Source organism: Peromyscus maniculatus, chromosome 7 (genome assembly GCF_049852395.1).
Source record: "Peromyscus maniculatus bairdii isolate BWxNUB_F1_BW_parent chromosome 7, HU_Pman_BW_mat_3.1, whole genome shotgun sequence".
Taxonomy (NCBI): Eukaryota; Metazoa; Chordata; class Mammalia; order Rodentia; family Cricetidae; genus Peromyscus; species Peromyscus maniculatus.
The window spans coordinates 92,062,295-92,082,845 of NC_134858.1; positions in this window are offsets into that span (position 1 = coordinate 92,062,295).

The window sequence follows — 20,551 nt, forward strand, 5'->3', positions numbered from 1 at the left end:
ACATCAGAGGTTCCTCAAGTAGCTGCTGTCTCTCTGAGCTGGAATGTTTTATTTCCATCACTAATGATTTGTTCTTCTACTTGGGAACTGTATAGCTTCCCTTTTCAAACCCTGAGCTTTGCAGTTATAAATATATACACATATGCATTTTTTACAAATATACAACTCTAGAGTCCCTAAAATGTTAGGACACTTCCTTTAATCTAATACCTCCTTAGCAACCAGGTCTGCTATTGATAACTTTTTATTCACCGTCCAAAAGGGTTTTTCCAAAGAACTACTATTTTGGTAATGAGATGGACTAAAGCAGTAAACAACGTTTCTTTCATTAAAAAACAGTAATTACAGTCAGTTGGTATTATTCCATGTGCACAATAAACACTATATAATGACTCTATAAACATATTCTGTCATAAAACCAAGTTATATTGATTAGTACAAAGGTAAAGATCTAGGAGATAAAATGTTTATATCCTCTATTAGAATTCCAAACACGGGTACTAATTGCATACCATGTATTATTTAACTTGCCAATAAAGAAATAACAATGTATTACTGGGTAGTTGTGGAAGTTTATGTGTGTGTGCATAAGCACACGCACACATTTGAGTTGCTTTATACATTGACATGGAATTCTTAAATTAGGATACATTTTGAAAAAGATTTGTTCATTGGCAAAAAAAAATCAATGAACAGTTTCTCTTTGAAGTCACTGTTTAAATACTGTTAACTGCATTAAACATTGGCCAGCAGGCTCAGCAGGCTTTGGTGTCTGTGCAAATGGACCCAGTGGGGTGTGAGAAGAAAATAAGAGAATTTTTAAGTCTGTTAACTTCTTGCACACTTGAAGTAACTGTTTTTGTGAACCCCTGTAATACCTAAGGTGGTAGTAGAGGAACACCATGCAAGGATTTTATAAATAAGTCCATTTCCTGAGTGTGCTGGTGCATAATGGCATTTTCTGTAGCATCACATAATTTGCAATGTTTATGAACCATGTTTCAGGTTTTGAAGAACCTCCAGGCTCATTTACATCAGAGCTGTACTGATCTAAATTACATTCCTACCAGCAGTACACAAGGGCCACCTTTTACCCGATACTTGTTATCGTCTGTGTTTCTGACACTAGACAGTCTAGCAGAGGTAAGGTTTTATCTCATGACAGTTTTCATTTGAATTTCCCTGATGACTGCTATGTTGAACACATTTTCAGACACTTGTTAGCCACTTGTATACCACTTGAGAAATGCCTTTTTTAGGACCTTTGTCCATTTTCAATCTGCTTATCAGGTGGTTTTTGGTTTTGCTTTGCTATTGAGCTGTTGTGGAATAATCTTTTTGTACAGTGTGAAGATTTGTCACTTGGATTGATTTAATAAAAAGCTGAATGTCCAATAGCTAGTCAGGATTTTCTGAGTAGACAGGATGCTGGGAAGAAGAAGGGCAGAGATGTGGAGAGTTGCCAGCTAGCCAGAGGAAGCAGCATGAGCAGTATAGAGTAAAGATAATAAAGCCACAAGACAAAAGCAGATTGACAAAAATGGGTTAATTTAAGTTGTAAGAGCTAGTTAGTAACAAACCTAAGCTATTGGCTGAGCTTTCATAATTAATAAGAAGTCTCTGTGTGGTGATTTGGGAGCTGGCTGGTGGAAGAGAAAAATCTGCCACCTACATTGGGCTGTTTGAGTTCTTGTGCATTTTGAATGCAGTCTCTCTGTCTTTCTGTCTCTCTGTCTGTCTCTCTGTCTGTCTCTCTGTCTCTCTCTCTGTCTCTGTCTCTCTGTCTCTGTCTCTCTCTCTCTGTCTCTCTCTCTCTCTCTGTCTCTCTCTCTCCTGTGTGTGTGTTCTACTCTGTTGATTGATTTCCTGCAACGAAAGAAGCTTTGTAGTTTGCTACAACTCCACTTCTCTAATTTATTTCTGCATGTCTGTGTGCATTGTGCCTTTGTTTGTATGTGTATAGGTGTGTCTTCCTTGTTTCTTCCCATTTTATTTACTGGACCATGCTCTCTGCTGTACCAGGTACTCTGTGATTTGGCTAGCTTCACTAGCCAGCTTGCCCCAGGGATCCTCTGTCTCTACCTTCAATGTGCTGGGATTACACAGTCTGCAACACATCCCTGGCTTTTATGTGGGTGGTGGGGATTAAAATGCTGGTCCTTATGTTTTACCCAGTGTGCCATCTCCCCAGCAACCCATTTGTCTATTTTGCATTGTTGTTTGGTTTTGGTGTCATAGCTAAAAAAAGAAAAGAAAAGAAAAATAATTAGAAAGACTAACCATTTAGTATTCTATATTAATTTAGGTCTTACATTTAAATTTTTAATTGGTTTTGAATTGTTTACATAGGGTGAGGAACCAACGTTAAACATACATGAATATTTAGATGTCCTGGCACCATTTAGAGGGCATATTAACCTTTCCCATTATGTATTCTTGACACCTTTACAAAAGATTAGTTCACACACTCGAGCTTCTGGGTTTATATTTAAGTTCTCTTGTATTCTACTGAACACACTCTCTCTCTTTCTGTGTGTGTGTGTGTGTGTGTGTGTGTGTGTGTGTGTGTGTGTATGTGTGTGTGTGATATGTGTTTATGTAGGTGTGTGCACATGTGGATGTGAGTACACATGGAAGTCAGACATTGACACTGGGCATCTTCCTTGATCACTCCCCACCTTATTTTAAGATTTTGTTCTTTTTGGCAAGTTAATCGTGTTATATTAATTTCTTTATTGTGTGTACATGGGTATGTGTGTGTGTGTGTGTTTGTGGTAACCACCTGCCATGGCATATGTGTGGAGGACAGAAGACAGTTTAAATCAAGTCAGTGAGTCAGTTCTCTATTTCTGCCATGTGAGCTCTGGGCATCAAACACAGGTCCCCAGGCTTGGCAGAAAATGCATTTACCCACTGAGCTATCTAGCTGGCCCAAGTCACAATATTTTTTGAGACAAGGTCTTTCATTGAACCTGGAGCCCATTAATTCAGCTAGGCTGGCTGGCTGATAAGTTCCAGGGATCTGCCTATCTCTGGCCCCATCTCATATTTGCTCAGCAGGCACTGTACTGACTGAACTGTCTCCCCAACTCCTCTGTTTTTAAGACACCATATACAATTTACACGTGTGTGTGTGTGTGTGTGTGTGTGTGTGTGTGTGTATGAAAGAGAGAGACAGAGACAGAGATAAACACAGAGAGAGAGAGAGAGAGAGAGAGAGAGAGAGAGAGAGAGAGAGAGAGAGAGAGAGAGAGAAGAGAAAGAGAGACTGTGGAGATTGTGTGTGCATGCTTGTGCATGTGTTTGTTTGGGTAAGGGTGCAGGCAGTGCCTGCATCTGAGAAGGACACAGGACAACTTAAGTGTCTTTCCTCAGATGCCATCTGCCTTTCTCTTTGAAGATTTGAGACAAGGCTGACTGACCAGCAACCCTGGAAATCTGCTTGTCTCCAGCTCCTCAGGACCAGGACTGCCATCATGTGCCATCACACCTATTTTTCCCCCTAATAGATTTGACCTCACGTCCTTGTACTTGCAAGGTAAGCACTTTACTGACTGAGTATTCTCTCCAGTCCTGAAGCACGTATTACTTTTCCTGTGTGGCCTTAAACTAGGTTTTGAAATCAGGAAGTGTGATTCATTAGTTTGTCTTTGCTCATTTGGGGTCATTGGTGCTTTGGTCATTTGGGGTCTTTTTAGTATTCTGTAAATTTCAGGACTGTTTTCTCTATTTCTGTAAAATGGTTGAGATTGTCATAGGAATTATATTAAATCTGTCCATCCTCTTGGGTTGGGAAACATGAATATCTTTAAAACATTAACCTTTTAAATCCATGTATACAGGCTACCTTTCCAATTATCTGTTATTGGTTTCTTTCATTGCTGTTTTATAATTTTCTGTCAATACACAGGACTTTGTCCCCTTTAATGACCTTCTCTCTCTCTCTCCCTTTCCCCCTCCCCCATGTGCACCTGTGTGTTCTTTTTGGACAATGAAATGGGTAGACTCATTTTTGGATAGTTTTGGCTGCTCTGTGGCAAACAGCCTTTCTGAAGTTCTGGGTTCTAACACATTGTTGTTTTGAGTCTTTAGAGCTCTTTGAAAACTATGATCCATCCACCCATCATGACACATGCAAACTCCAATGTTTGCCTTATTTTGAAATAATCTAGTTGCTTATTTCCCTTTTCCTCCTTTTTTCACCTTTTCTTTACTATTTGCTCTAGCTGGGATTACTTTCCTGTAAATATTAAGTAGAAGCAGCAAGAGAGAGCAACCTTGCTTTGTACCAGGTCTTAGAACAAAAGCTTTCAGTTTTCTTCCACTGATTTTGATGTTAACAGAGTGTTTTGGTTAAGTGCTGCATTTTGGTAAAGGTTGCATCCCCTGATTCCTCACCTTTATCTGGCTAATTTGAGCACCACATCCACTGATCTGCGTATTTTGAACCATCCTGACCTCCTGGAGATAAATCCCTCTTGGCCATGGAATAGTATCCTTCCAATATGCTATCCACTTTAGTTTTGCTAACATTGTATTGGTTGTTCATATCTGCGTCAGTAGAGATGCTAGACTGTGATACTGTTTCCTTTGGTGTCACTGCTGCCCTGGAAACAGGATGGCTCTGCTTTCATAGAGTATGGCAATATTCTGCCTTCTATTTTCTGAAGGAGTTTATGCACTTAATAAAGATTGAGATTGCTTCTTCCCTAAACATTTGGTAAAATTCCGTTTAATTCTGGAATTTTCTTTATTGGGGATGTTGGAGGTTTTTATTTGTTTGAGAAAAATCTTACTATGCAACCTAGATTGTCTTCAAATTTACAGCCCTTTCACCTCAGCTTTGTAGCTGGAGCTTTCTCCCCAGGTTCCACCAAGCCTTGGCAGTCCGACAGCCCACTTATAAAATAAACACACAGATGCTTATATTATTTACAAACTGTATAGCTGTGGCAGGCTTCTTGCTAACTGTTCATATATCTTAAATTCCATTTCTATAAATCTATACCTTGCCACATGGTTCGTGGCTTACCGGCATCTTCACATGCTGCTTTTCATGGTGGCTAGCAGTGACTCCCTGACTCAGCCTTCCACTTCCCAGAATTCTCCTCTCTCCTTGTCCTGCCTACTTCCTGCCTGGCCACTGGCCAATCAGTGTTTTATTTATACAGAACAATATCCACAGCACAGCTTCTCAAGTCCTGGGATATAGGCATGGGCCCTATTCCCAGACTTAAAGGAAGCTTTGTAATTATCAACACAATCTCTTTATTTATTATTGGTATGTTTAGGCTCTTTACAGAGTTGTAGAAGAGTGCATATGTCTAGAAATTTATCAACTTATTTATATACATATGTTTGTTTACTTCCTGAGGCTTTTATATAATCAACTGAGAGAATACATATTTGTGGTATATGTTCATGTATGAGAGAGGGTGCGTGTACCTGTTCATGGGAGCAAGGGAAGGGTGTCTGGTGTTTATTGTTTTCCACATTATTGCCATGAGACAGACAGAGCCTCCTACTGAGGCTGGAACTAGTTCAGAGGCCAGCAAATCTCAGCAGCCCTCCTGTCTCTGTCCACCACAGTGCTGGGATTACAGCCACACCTTGCTTTTTACTTGGGTTTCAGGGATTTGAACTCATGCTTGAGCAGCAAGGATTCTTAGCCACTGAGCCATCTCTCCAACTTTGAATTTGTTTGGTTATTATAGGTTACCCAAATTGTTGGCATATAGATGTTCAGAGTAGTCCTTTATGATCCTTTTAAAAGTTGACCTAATTTTTTATTTAAATTTTTTATTTTTAATTAGCATTTAAGCTAGAATACAAAATAATGAATAACAATATGCATTTTATACATATGCTGTTGTATTCTGTTCTTATTTACCCCTCTCCTGTACTTCCTCCTCCAACCCATGTGTCAATATTAGTATTATTTTCAGAGCTATTGGACTTCTCAGAAAGTCCTCACCTATGCCTGTATCTTGGTGTGTCTTACCTATGTTTTGGGTCTTACTCCATTTTGAATTGATGTTTTTGTGTAAGAGAGAGAGAGAGAGAGAGAGAGAGAGAGAGAGAGAGAGAGAGAAACCTTTGCTAAACCTGAAATATCTGTTGTACTGTCTCCTCTTTCATGTCTGCATTTATTTACTTCTCTTTATTTTTAGTTAAGCCAGCTGAAGTTTGTTAGTGTTTTATAAAGAACTATTTTGCTGAATTCCCTATGAATTTAATTCTTTGATTTAATCTATGTTCTGATCTTTATTGTTTCCCTTTTTCACAATTTTTGACTTAGTTTGTTCCTTTTCTGTTTTCTTGAAGCATAATGTAGGTGTTTGATATCTTTTTGAAAGACATTTGTCACTACTTTATCTGTATCCTATTACTTTTGCTATGTTATATTTTCCTTCATTTCAGGCTTATTTTGTTTGTTTGTTTGTTTTTTCAGACAGGGTTTCTCTGTGTAGCTTGTGCCTTTCCTGGAACTCACTTTGTAGACCAGGCTGGCCTCGAACTCACAGAGATCCACCTGGCTCTGCCTCCCGAATGCTAGGATTAAAGGCATGTGCCACCACTGCCTGGCTATTTCAGGCATTTTTTAAATTAGCTTTCAAGCCAAAGGGTGTTAAAGAGGATGTTGCTTAGCCTCCATATATTTGTGTTGTCTTTCTGTTTCCAGATGATTTAACAATCCTTTTGGACTTGAATACAAAGAAAATTAAATCAATACCTTGAAGAGAATTCTGAATTCCCTCCCACATTCACTGAAGCATTATGCATAATAAGCAAGATTCAGAAACAGCCTAGGTATCCACCAAAATACAAACAGAAAAAGAGAATCTGGAATATTATTCAACCTTTAAAAAGGAGAGAAATCCTATCATTTGTGAAAACCGGAATAAACCAAAAGAACTTTATTCCTGGTGAAATAAACCAAACACAAAAAAGACAAACACGGATGCTGTGGGATGTTCTGTATGTCCTGTGGAAGCCCATTCTCGGGTTCCTCGTGGCTTTACCCAGCAGGTCTGCATAGAGGATGATTAGGACCACAAACCTGAGTGCAGGTGTCTGAGATGGTCTGCACTTGGCTGTGCTGGGGGATGGTCTGTATGTCAAGTTGCTCTGATTGGTCAATAAATAAAACCTGATTGGCCGTGGCTTGGCAAGAAGTATAGGCGGGACTAACAGAGGAGAAAAGAAAGAACAGGAAGGCAGAAGGAGTCACTGCCAGACACTACCCTGACAAGCAGCATGAAAAGATGCCAGTAAGTCACAAGCCTCGTGGCAGGTTATAGATTTGTGGAAATGGATTAATTTAAGCTATAAGAACAGTTAGCAAGAAGCCTGCCATGGCCATACAGTTTGAAGCAATATAAGTCTCTGTGTTTACTTGGTTGGGTCTGAGTGGCTGTGGGACTGGTGGGTGACAAAGATTTGTCCTGACTGTGGGCAAGGCAGGAAAACTCTAGCTACACATGGCATGATCTCATGTATGTGTGGAGTCCGGCGGAGTCCAGTTCTAAGCAAAGAGCAGAAGATGGTTGCTATACATTAACAAAAAGTGGGGAATAGGTGGTTGCTATAGATTAGTTAGTATAAAGAGGAGAGAAGATGGTTGCTGAAGATTGAGAGTAGATGGTTGCTAACGGTTCATATAAAGAGAGTAAGCAGTGTTGGTCAGGATACAAAATTTCTTTTTGGCAAATGAATAAGTTCTGGGCTCTAAAATGCAGCATTCTGGCATAGTGTCAGAGATGCACTGTAACCCTGAAACTGCTAGAGAAGAATCTTCAATGCCACTACAAAAAGATAGGAAGGAGGAAAGATGGGAAAGGAAAGGTTTGGAGAGGGAAAGAGAAGAAATAGCAGTATTTGAGGCAGCAGAGTTGTTACTCAGACTGGCTGATGGTCATCTAACAGTTCATGTGTCTATCCATACACCTCATTGTGTGCCACAGTAAGCTGGAAAACTGAAACAATATCAAGGCTTATTGGGACATCATAGAAACTTTTGGAAGCAATATAGCAACTTGGGAAGAATTAACTTCATCTCATTAATGATAAGCATCTCTACTGTCTTTATGTTTTTAAATGACTTATTTTTTTTAGAGGAGTCGGGGGAACGCATGTGCCTCCGCATGAATGAGACTTCAGAAAACAAATTATGGACATTCTTTTTCTCTACCACAGGATCAAACTAACTTAGATTGTCAGCTGTGAGGCCAAGTGTCCTAATTCACTGAGCCATCACACTAATACTCATCTCTCCATCTTTCGATAAAGTTTGATATTTTTCATTGAAAAAGAAATATACCCATGCAGCCTGTCCTGTTTAATTGGCCTTGGCTTACATCTTGTCTTCCTGTGATGTTCCTTGAGGGCACTGACTGGTTCTTTTTCTCCAACAACATTTTACTTACTGCTCAGCACCTCATAAACACTAATGAACTCTCTGCTAGTACAAATTCAAGGAAATAAGATCCTGGCATTGATCATGAAGTGATGAGGTATTTATTTATAGATAATAAATGCTAAATATTACAAGAAGTAAAAGAACATGTTTAAAATATGAATAGTTTTTGATTAATTGACCTTCCAACTACAGTAATCTTAATTATCATGTCAAGAAAAACGTTTGTAGACCTGGAACCACTAACTATAACTACAAACTTCATTGTTCTCTCTATATGACTGCTCCTGTGACAGTGTTTGACACAGAGTAGGATGCTCGATAATATTTCTGGATAAATAATTAATGAGAATGGATAGAGAAGGGCTCATGCATTATTTAAATCTTGGAATGCTGTGGAAATGGGCCCAATGCACAAATAGGTCAAGTAAATGTTTCCTAGGCCTCTTTTTTTCCCCCTCAGGCCCCTGGCTTCATGGCTTAGTGACTTTTGCAGCCCAGAACTTTCCAAGGAAGCACAGAGCTTTTCTGAAACACTCCCTCAATAAATCTGCATGTTGCTTTGCTGAAGAACAAAACACAAACTGTAAAACAACAAAATGAAAACTTACTAAGTTATGTGTGGTGGGACATGCGTCTAACCACAATATTTGGGAGCTATTTTAAGTTTGTCGCTAGTCTATGCTCCATGGTTTCCAAAAGCCAAGGATAAAGTCGCACAGTGGTAAAGAACTTGCCAAGCAAAATAAAGAAAAAACAAAGAGCTGGCCTCCATAAACTAACTGTAAAGAAGAAATCGGAGAGGAAAATTCTCTATTATGGACTCATGTCGACTTATACAGGACACCAACAGGAAGGGTTCCGAAGACTTGTCTTCCACTGGTCTACCAAAGTTCAAAAACTCAGAATTCAACACAGAATATAAACATTTTTACAAAAAAAAACCACAAATACTTCTATATATTTAAATTACTCAGCCTTTTTAAAAAAAGATTTTAAAATTAAATCATGAAAATAAAGAGGTTTGAGGAAGAATTTATCCCCTTTAAGCATTTTTAAGTATGTGTATATGAATGCCTTATGTGAGTTTATGGATATCACTTTCATGCAGGATCCCACAGAAGCCAGAAGAGAGTGTCCCATCCCCTCATACTGGAGTTACAGGTAGTTGTGAGCTTTTTTTATGTAGGTACTAAGAACAGATCTTCTGAAAGAGCTGTAAGGGCTCAAACCAACTGAGTCATCCCAGGCCCAGAATTCCATTTTTTTTTTTTTAAAGAGCAAATGATTACAGAAATTATAGCTATTTTGGAAGTAGTAGAAGTATTTTCTCAGGAACCTTTAATGTGAGTCTTACCAAATTGTTGGGAATGAAGGAAGTAAGATTATGGTTGTCATTAAGTTGCAGGTCAGAGACAAACATCTAGTTATAGGTCAGCAAAATCACCGGACAGAATGTCATCTGATAGTGTTCCAATGGAATGAATGAACCAGTCCCTTACTCAGTCAAGTTACATCTACTTTTCAGCTAGACCTCAGACTCTTGTCTCAGATGAACACTGGCGTCCCCATGGATACGGGAAATACAACCAGGGGACTGGGCGGCACTGTTGCCGTCACTGTTCGTTGCTATACAGGAGACTGAACACTGGGTTTGGGGCGTGCTGGGTGAGCATTCCTTATCCTCAGTCCTCCGTGAGACAGGGACTCAGTATGCATTATGGTACTTTCTGCTTCAGTCTTCCAAGGCTGGGATGACCACTCAGACTGCCACAGCTGCCACCTCTGACCAATCAACTGGACTTTTGAAGTTTTGTTGAATTAAATAATTAATTAATTAAATCAAAGCCATTCCAATCCAGATGTTCAGGTTGAACTTTCTACTGAGAGTGTGTCTAATGCTTTTTTTTTTTTTTTGTAATCAACAATAGGATCATTTATCACCAAGCTCAAGGGTTGAGATACTCATTTCTTACAGTATGTTTTTGTTTTTGTTGTTGTTTTGTTTTTACATTTTTAAAGGATTTGAGCTTTTGCTAAAACAAGAAACTGCCCATCTGATATTGTCTTATTTTCAAAATAAAGATGATGTATCATCAAGTTGTTCAATAAGAAGCTGTCTGATCTGTCCTCATGTGGACTCATTTACTGCATAAATTAAACTCACTAGTTAGCCCAGGTTGGCCTTGCAGTCACAGCAAGCTTTCTGCCTCAGCCTCCAAGTGCTCAGATTCCTGGTATGCCAAACTGCCCTCAGCTGCCAGTGAGCTCTTACAGCAGCTGGTCCCTGATCTCCTTCAGGTCAGCTGTGGCATTCCAAGCCTTAAGACAGAGTTCTTGTTACGCCTGAACAAGTTGGCATTTTGGTGACTTTCTCCAGTTCGGATTTATTTCAGGATCCAAGCACCTAGCTCTATCTTATCATTCATGAATGAAGTACGAAGCAAAGTCATGACCCTTTTCCAAGGTTAAAATTTGGCCTAAATCCAAGATCTGGCAGTTCAGGGAGCTCCAGCCAGTTTCCATTTAAAGAACTTAGCTCTAAGTCTATCTTCTCTGAACTGTCTTACCCCCCCAAAGACCTTTACATAAAGCATAAGTTCTTGAAGGTTGTTATGTTTTCCTAAGGGGATAGCACAGTTGTTTCACACTGTGTATGGCAGGGCCAAGCTCCCCACTGCTTGCTCCCTTAGCAACTCCCTTCTTAGCGTTTTCATCTCCAGAGCAGCTGGTCTCCTGCACCCTCCCAGAATGTCTCAGTCCTTAGCTCAAACGCCCCCTCTCCCCCACCATCACACGGATCGGGTGTCTCTGAGTGGTCGCCTGCTGAGCAGTCTTCAAAGTTCTGGAAAATAAAATCTTCTACCTCCTATGATCAGTGGGAACAAAAACTGCCTTGGTAAGACAGCCTTTGAGATGATACATCATTTTTATTTTGAAAATAAGCCAGTATCAAATGGGCTGTTGCTTATTTTAGCATAAGCACAAATCCTTTAAAAATGTAAAAATAATGTACTGTGAGAAAACTGAGTATCTCAGCCCCTGAGCTTGGTAATAAATGGTCCCATCACAGGTAATATGAGAAGGGCTTCAGGCTGGTGATGTAAGGAAAGGATGTGACAAGAATTTCAAGAGGTTTTCGAACTGTGTACTAATGAAAGAATATTTAGAGATGTATTGTTAATATTATGAAGCCAAATGGTAGATGAGCATTCCCCTTAGTCTCACTCATAGTCATGTTAATATGTTTTGTTTGAATGTTACCCTAAGGGAAATCACATGGTTTAACTTGACTATTTTTCTTACCTCTTGGTGATCTGATGCTAAGGTAACTTACTTTGAACTTTAGGGGTTTGTTGTTGTTGTTGTTGTTGTTGTTTTTATCTGGAACTTGGAGTTAACATTTTTCCTGTAATAAAGATGAAATGATATACAGTCATCACTCAGTATCCATGGGGACCAGTTTCAGGAACTCCACATTCATTACCTTTGGACACCAACACTCGTGGATGCCAGCTCACTTCTATAAAATGACTTAGTATTTGCATATAACCTATGCATCCCTCTTTAAATCATCAGATTATTTATAATAATAAACACTACCTAAGTAGATGGTAGATAGAAGAATGTACTTTTCTGAGTTGGAGCTCAGAAAATCATTAACAATACCAAAATAAAAAAAATTATGTATTTTTCAGTGAGACTTTTTTTTTTTGACGGTCATCTTGATTACAAAAGCTCCAATATCTCTGGGCAATAGTAAACTCAGTAAAACCTGGCAAGAATCATAATTACACACTTCGCTGGCAAGCATTCGTTCATACAGTGAGAGCAAAGTTTCTCCAGAAGTTTTTGCATAATTTTACACTGTGTGCCCCTTCTTTAGAAGATTTTGTTTTGTTTTCTTTGGGTTTTTTTTTGTTTGTTTGTTTGTTTGGTTAGTTTGGTTTGGTTGGTTTGGATTTTTGGGTTTCTTTGAGACAGGGTCTCTCCCATCATATCCCCGGCTGTCCTGAAACTCACTATTTAAACGAGGCTGGACTCAAACTCACGGAGATCACCTGCTTCTGCCTTCCAAATGTGGGGATTAAAGATATATGCCATCAAGACCGGCTCTGTAGAAATCTTTCCTGAAAAAAGGACACTGGGGTACGGAGGTAAAGGGACTGGTGAGAAGCAGAAACATTTTTCCCAAATATTTTTGATTCTCGGTTATTTGGACCTAAGGATACACAGATCTGGATGTAAATTTTATGTGTGTAATAAGATTGTTAACTCCCAAAATCTCTCTAGGGTGAAAGCTAAGTGAAAATCACCTGCATAAAAAAATGTAAAGTGAGAGCCTATTTATTTTTTTCTTCAAAGTTATTTATTCCTCTGAAAAGATAACAACTTTCAATTCAAATGTCATGTGCTAAGACATTTTCTGAGTAGCTGCAGTTAGGAAAACAGAAAATTGTTTGGGGACAATTCCTAAGGCAACCCCAAACAATGCTAATCTTGGCTGTGTATAAAAGCTACTCAAAAGAATTGGTTGTAAAAAAATAAAAAAATAAAAAGAAAGAGATTTATCCCAGCTGTAGTCATCATTCCCCAGTACAAATTCTAAATTGCAACAGTTGGATGCCATTGTAAACAAGGCTTAAAGGGCACTTTAAAACTAGTAAACTTAATGGGTGTCTAAAGGAGAACATAAATAACAAATGTTTGTGTGCCATGCCGTGGGATAAAATATTGATGAAAATATCTTGATTGGGTTTAAAATGTGATACCTCAAGCCAGTTGCAAAGAAATGTATGAGTGGGAACCTGAAGGATGGGAAAACAACTCACTGGAGTAACGATCGTCATGGTAACCTGTACACTGCAGTGTTAGCCCCTTGCATGTCACTCATCTCCTGCCAAGCCCCACAGAAGATTTTGGTAGAAGAGATGATCTGCATTTTAGACATTAAAAATGAGGCAGAAGGATGCTAGAAGCCAAAATGATTAAGAATATAGTACTTTCCTGTCCTCTCCATACATGTAGGAAATCTGAAGATGGCTCGCAGTTTTCACAGTGCAGAGGTGGAGTCAGTCCCTCCCACATCCCACTAGAAAGGAACTAGGTACGTGGACCACAAGCACATGGGGTGTCAATCATCAAAGCACTCGGAGAAATTACCATACTTCTACTCTTTAATAATTTGGAGATCGTCTAAATGTAAGTTCTGTGTATTCTAACTCTATCCTATGACATTTAAAAAATTGTTTTTGAGCCCTTATGTATTTTTGTGACTCAGACTAGTTCACAGGAGATAGTCCCTTGAGCTCTATTTTCAAGTGAAGATATGTGAGCAACGGGTTGCTGCTTTGGAAATGAGCACTTTGTGAAACTCAGATACGTATTTTTACTGAAAACAGACTTATCCTGGAGATTAAAGTGAGTTTGCATCTTCCTTGGGTGCTTTTTACAGGGACAGTAAGCACTTTGCTGAAGACACAGTTACTTAATTATCTGTGTACCACTGGTAATGTAGTCATGCCCCTTACTTTACAAAAAGCCATGCCAAAATTGTAAGTGAATTGTCTGTTTTACCAGTGAGCTTTTCTCTAGAAGATAAACACAGGAATGGAAGACACCTGGCTCATAGCACCCAGGTAAAAAAGGATCAGGTACAACCATTACGGAATCATTTTGAAAGTTAATGGAATGGGCACTGACTTTAAAAATCATAGATTCTTAAAAACCACAAGACAGTAAAACATCTTCCAATTTCGTTTTTAAGCAGCATCTTTTATTTATTTTTGTTGTCCAAAACAATAAAGCACTTTCATCATTTTTGGTAAATGACAGCAGCATTATTCCAAGTTTTAGGCAAGAAAGGCAACTCTAAGAGGTATCTGTTTGCATTACTAAAAAAAGCAAGTACTGTTTGATACCTTTTGCTCTCTTTAAGAATTTTGACATGTGTATGCTCTGAAGGAATGCATCTAGTTTACATGGGAATGGGAGATAAAGAAGAAAAATTATGCAGTGCTTTGTAGTTTGAGGTCCCATGCAGTCAGGGTTTAATTTGGGAGAGTTTTGGAGAACTGGAGAAGGGCACAATGCCACTTCCTTAGTCACAAAGGGTTCTTGCTGAGATCCTTATGTCTCTTGTTATCTTGGATCTATTCCTGTAAAGCTTGTAGTAATTTTCTAAAAAAAGAATATGAGGGCCTAACTGCTGACACATAATTACAGCGGGATGATGACGGCTCGTGCTATAATCCACTATAATCAAGGCTGGATTCTCTCTGATTATATGTCCAGTTGTTCTCAGCCTTGAAACAGTTGCTAGCAATGTTCTTAAGAAGCAATTTCCCCTTGTTCTCAGTCCTTTGTGAAATCTGCTCGAGCATTTATTGTAAAATCTTGAAGACCTTATCCCCCAGGCACTCATTACCTTCTACATAAAGTGTCACATATAAGTCATTTATTTTAGAACTTAGCTGTGAGACCTGAAGTTTCCACATCAACAGAGAAAAATGAGAAATTGGTGAGAAATGACAAGAGAATTTTGCAAAAAAAAAAAGAATTCTAAGAAAGAAGAATTGTCATTGACCAGCTTGATCTGTAAATCTGTTTTGCATGAGTGCTTTCTTCACACAAGAGGTCTCTACATGAGGACTCTGTTTTGTCCTGGAATGAAGAAGCACTGGCAGCCAAGACTGACATACTGCACTTCTGCGTCACCCACTTCCTCTGCCTATGGAGGACATTGCTAGCTGGTCCAGTCAGTCTCGGTATGACACTGCATAAATAACCTTCCCTTTACTGTCATTCTGGTGGAGTGCATATTTTAGTATACACTCTGTTCTGCACCTTGGTCCAGTAATTCACATGAAGATCCTTTGTACATATCCAGTAGTGTATCCATGGGAGCTAAGACAAAGAAATGTTTTACCAATCTGTTATTTTGGTCTGCTTATACTACCATGACCAAACAACATGGATCGTGGCTTACTTTCGCATAGTTCTAGAGGTTAGAAGGTCTAAGATCAAGATCTGGCAGAGGGCCATCTCCTCACTGTGTCCCCACATGATGGAAAAAGAACAAGTAAACTTCTTGGCGTCTCTTTTTATTAGGACTAACGTTACAGTCTGGGCCCTACCTGTATCTCCCTATTTGACCCCAATCCTATAAAGACTCTGTCTCCAAAGGAAATCACATATGGTAAGAGGTTAAACATAAATGTAGTGGGTGGAGGGGCACAATCAGTTCAAAACACAAGCATAGATCTTGAGCCCTCTGGCCAAGGAAAGGCTGGCTCTCATGTCAGCAAATCTGAACTTGAACACAAGGAAACAGCATGTTCTTATTGTGCCAGTGATCCAAGGAGTTCTGGGCCGGGAGGGACCAGACCAGTTAAGTGTAGATCTGATAATACTGAGAGAAGTCATAGTGGATTCTGAGCCAGGGAATGTCAGAGGAATCATGTTCAGTTACAAGTGCAGTAAGCCACATGGAATCCAGTTTTGAAAGCTGGCTAAGGACAAGTGAGGATGTTGTCCTGACTCACTTCCTCACGAGGGCCTCTTGGGGATCCTATAACAAAGATCCGTGAGTTCTGGAGAGCTCTAAGTCCTGGAGAGCCCTTTCCTGGTGACATTAAAGCCACAGAATGTGGACACCAAACTCTACAGAAGGACTGGCTATGGCTACTCATTCTGTCTGCTCATTCTCTGCCCAGAACAGTTGAAAATCACTGCTGCCTTCAGATGCAACTGAACTTTAGTCCATTTTCCATCCACTCTCTCTTTCTCTGTTTTCCTACCATTACCCTTCTGTTTTCTTCTCCTTCTTCTTGAATGGCTTAGGAAAATGCTTTGCTAAAGATTAAGGGAGGGCTAGGGAGATGATTCCGTGGATAAAGTGCTGGCGGCACAAGTATGACCTGAGTTCTGATCTCCAGCACCCACATAAAAAGTCAGGCTCAGCAGCATGTTCTTCTAGCCTCAGTACCAGTAGGTAGAGGCAGGAGGACCCCAGGGGCTCCCTGCATAGCCAGTGTGGCTGAATTGATGATTACCAGATTCAGTGAGACCGCCTCTCAAAAAATAAGGTGGAAATGACAGGGAAAGACACCCGACATAAACCTCCCCATCTTCGCAGGGGGGCACGCGCGCTCGCACCTCCCTCCCCCCCCTCCGGCCACACACACACACATACAGGATTAGGAGACACCTCTGTGGGTTTCAGTTTTCCTTCTTGTGGTTTATGCAAACTAGTCCATAGGCCTAGATTCGGCTCAGATGTCCGAGTGCATGGGGGAAGCAGACCCATAGCATAATGCAGATGGCACAGGCCGCAGCTACTCTGGTTTGTGCTTTGTATGGAAAACAGCAGCATATTCTGAAATTGAGACTTCATCCAGGGTCTCAGGTGAAGACCAGATGGAAGGAGAGGAGGATGAGTTTGGATCGGGAAGTGGTTTTGGTTGTGAAAGGTGATTTGGAGAGCCCCTGGCTTGGGGCATGAGCTCATAATGAAATCGCTGAGTCGTCTTCCCAATGTGGGAGCTAACAAGAAAGCCTTGTGACATCGCACAGATTTCAGCTCACGGTCAAAAGCAAGAGAAGCGGAAATAGAAACTCTTGCTCAGAGCTGTGTAAAATGAAAAAGGTTCTTTTACAGAGCAGCAAACTTCCTGACACTATCAGCCCTGGAGAAGGAATGGTCAGAGCCCTTGTAGAGACAGAGCAGTAGACTCTCCCTATCAGACGAGACTGGCTCAGACGACATTGGGCTGTTCATTATGACTGGAATATCGCAGATTCTCTGGTTCTGTACAGCATGATCACAGGCACAGGCACCACAGCAGAGAATTAGCCGAGGAAAAACAGTGCTGAAATGCTGAGTATATGAGTTTATGAGTTCTGACTGTAGGTGCCAGGTCTGGGCATAGCAACTTCCTCCCTGAAGGCAAAGGCTGCCTCCTGTCAGTGAGGATGACCTCAGCTTATCAGCATTAGCATCATGGGTCAGACTAATTTGCATATGACGGATATTAGCAAGGATGTAAAGATAATTCCTAGAAGAAATGACTGCAGGAAGGAGCATTTGTCACAGAGAACAGCTGGGAGGCTAGATGAATGGACTTCTACTCGTGGGGTTCATTTCACTGTATTTTTATGTTTCTTTCCTTTTATTAGCATATATTCACTGTTCCAATGATGGGTTTCATTCTGACAATATCATGATGTAAGTCATGTACTTTTCTTATTTTACTCCACCCCATCCCCACTGCACTTGCTATCCCCCCCCCCCCCCCCCCCCCGCTCCTCTCTCTCTTTCACTTTTACTGTTAAGTTTTCTTTATATTTCAATGTTGAGACTGGCCAGAAAGTATAGATCTCATTTGACTCTGACAACATGATTTGATCTATAACAGCCAAGGTAGGGTCACAGGAGAAAAATTTACATCTGGAAGATGTCCGAAGGATGCATGCAGCTTCTCACAGGAAAGAGAACATTCCCATGTGGAAGATGATCAGTGAGTCAATACTGCTTCTCACCAAAGAATCAAATGCTAGGTGTTTTGCCCCATTTATAAGGAATGTATATATAAATGGGGCATATATAAATAAGAAAGTTCTACATGGGGTATCTATAACAAGCATAAGAGGAGGTTACTTTGGTCAATCTCTATTATTCCAAGGCCATGTGTTTATACCATTCATTGTTCATCTTACACCACCCAGCAGTTCTGAAGTACTAATGTCAAAACTTTGGTGTTCTTTCCAGAGAGGCCATCATTCCTGGTTGGATTCTTGGGGCAAAGAAGAGGTGCCCAGATATTGTATCTAGGTGCCCCATTCAGCAGAGACATTGAAGCCTTATATCACTGAGGTTTTCTGAGTTCTTTTGGGTCAGATTATTACTCTAAAAGGACAGAATGAGGTGTTGGGAGCTTCCATTTTGCCAGAAATGAGACAGAGTTAGTTAGATAGAGTGACGTTGGATTTATTTTCAGGTTCAATAGTTAGCAAACCCTGGCATCTTTGTACTCTGAGTGCTAAAGCCTGTCTTGACAGCAAATCCTGGCCCGAGGACATTCTTGTTTTTCTATGAACCACTCAAGTTCTTTGGAGGACCAGATATTTCCAAACTGTCCTGTGAGCTATACAGAGAAGGCCTCTGCCCTGACAGCTGGGTCTGGAGAATCTGCCTATCACATACATCAATTTGCAAAGACTCAGATGTTTGCTAACTAATAGAGCAAGTGAGAATTGTAAGAGAGACTTATGAGTTGGGATGGAACTCCACCCAAGCCAGAGGGCATACTGAGCTGAGGACTCTTGCCTATGAAAATGATAGTGATAGAGGGTAGGGGGATAACTGAAGAGAAATAACGACTTGCTTCCTTTCTTCTGGAGGTGTTGGGCATTTTGAGAAGGGAAAAAATGTTGTGAGAAGGGGAAGAAGCTCCCTTCAATGTGACCAATGGACCAATGCAATTTCTCACCTAGAGTACCTCTCCTACATGAAAGAGTATTCCCATCTGGAAGATGACCAAAGCAGGGATGTAGCTTCTCACCTGGAGTGTTTCTAATAAAAGAGAAAGAGTGTGCTCATACTCTCTCAGGTCTTCACATCTGGAAGATCACCAAATGATGGATGCAGCTTCTCACCTAGGGTGTTACCTATAAAAGGAGAAAGAGTGTCTTCACATCTGGAAGATGACCAAAGTATGGATGCAGCTTTCACTTAGAATGTTTCCAGTAGGGAGGGAGTATGTTCACACTCTCTCTGGTCTTCACATATGGAAGATAACCAAAAGATGTATGCTGCCTCTAAACAAGAGTGCTTCTTCTACAGGTATGTGTGTGTATTCACATCTGGAATGGAGCTTGTCTGGATCATTGGGCCAGGGCCTGGTTCATCCTCTTCTGCTGCCCACCCCAGCAGACCTGTGCAGGTCAGAAGGGCCAGACCCTTTAACCATCATGTCTCTGGGGACAGTACCCTAGGAAGTGGTTAGGAAGAGTGTGCTGGAACATAATGTGGGTTCACACTGTGCTTTGTTCTGTTCCCATGATGCAATATGAAGAGGGTTAGTTCCTAGTTATGAGACTCCAGCTGTGGTCTGGAGTCTGATGCCAGCAAACCGGCTACCTAGAATGGTATGACTGCCCATCCTTCTGGATTTGGTCACTGCAATTAGTTTTCTAGGGTTTTGTAGGCAAAGCACTATAGATGACTGGCTATCATACCAGCATCAATTTCTTTTTTCACAATCCTGGAACTATAATGACTGGAGAAAGTATATGTTCTGATCCTCTATTTCCACAATTATAAGGTGGGAAGAGAAATACCTACCACATGAGGCTCCTGAAGAAATTTTAACTTATACCATTTGTAAACAACCAAAAGATTCTTGGGTCCTTCAGTCCCAGCTTGACTATTGCAAGATTGCTGAACATATATATGAGTTATAGCTTGGTTTACTCAGTCACTCTACTGAACCTGTGTAGATATATAAATGTAGGTTAATGTAAAATAATAGTGAAAAGAACCCTGACATTTTAGATAAGAATTCATACATGTTCCTTTTCATAGAGTCTATATATGGAATTTTAGTCTGGGGTAAATTCAAAAATGAAAGTTACAATAAATTCATGTATTACAAAATGAAAGAAGGCCAGCTTTCATTTTGCTGCAGTGCTTTTTTTCTTTCAACACTTTAATTTTAGAGTGAAGCAATTCAAATTATGTTCCCTAATGGTCCTTAGTGCGCGTTGTACAAATTGCAGAAAGAACAAAACAGAAGAGAGAACCCATTGCTATAATGGGTTTCATTTTTCTTCTTTCCTTTTTAATCTAATGTTTTTGAAGTGTTTTCCCATGGGAATAGAAGTTTCTTCACGAAAGTTGAAATGAAAGGGAAGAATTCTCCACACAGAGTGACTCATAAAAACAGGTTTCCTATCTCATCTCCATGAGTAGAATGGGTTTTGCTGACCTGGTTGAGGAATGTGAGCATCCTAAGTGAAGGTTCCTGACTGAGGAATGTGAGCATCCTAAGTGGAGGTTCTTGACTGAGGAATGTGAGCATCATAAATGGAGGTTCCTGACTGAGGAATGTGAGCATCCTAAGTGGAGGTTCCTGA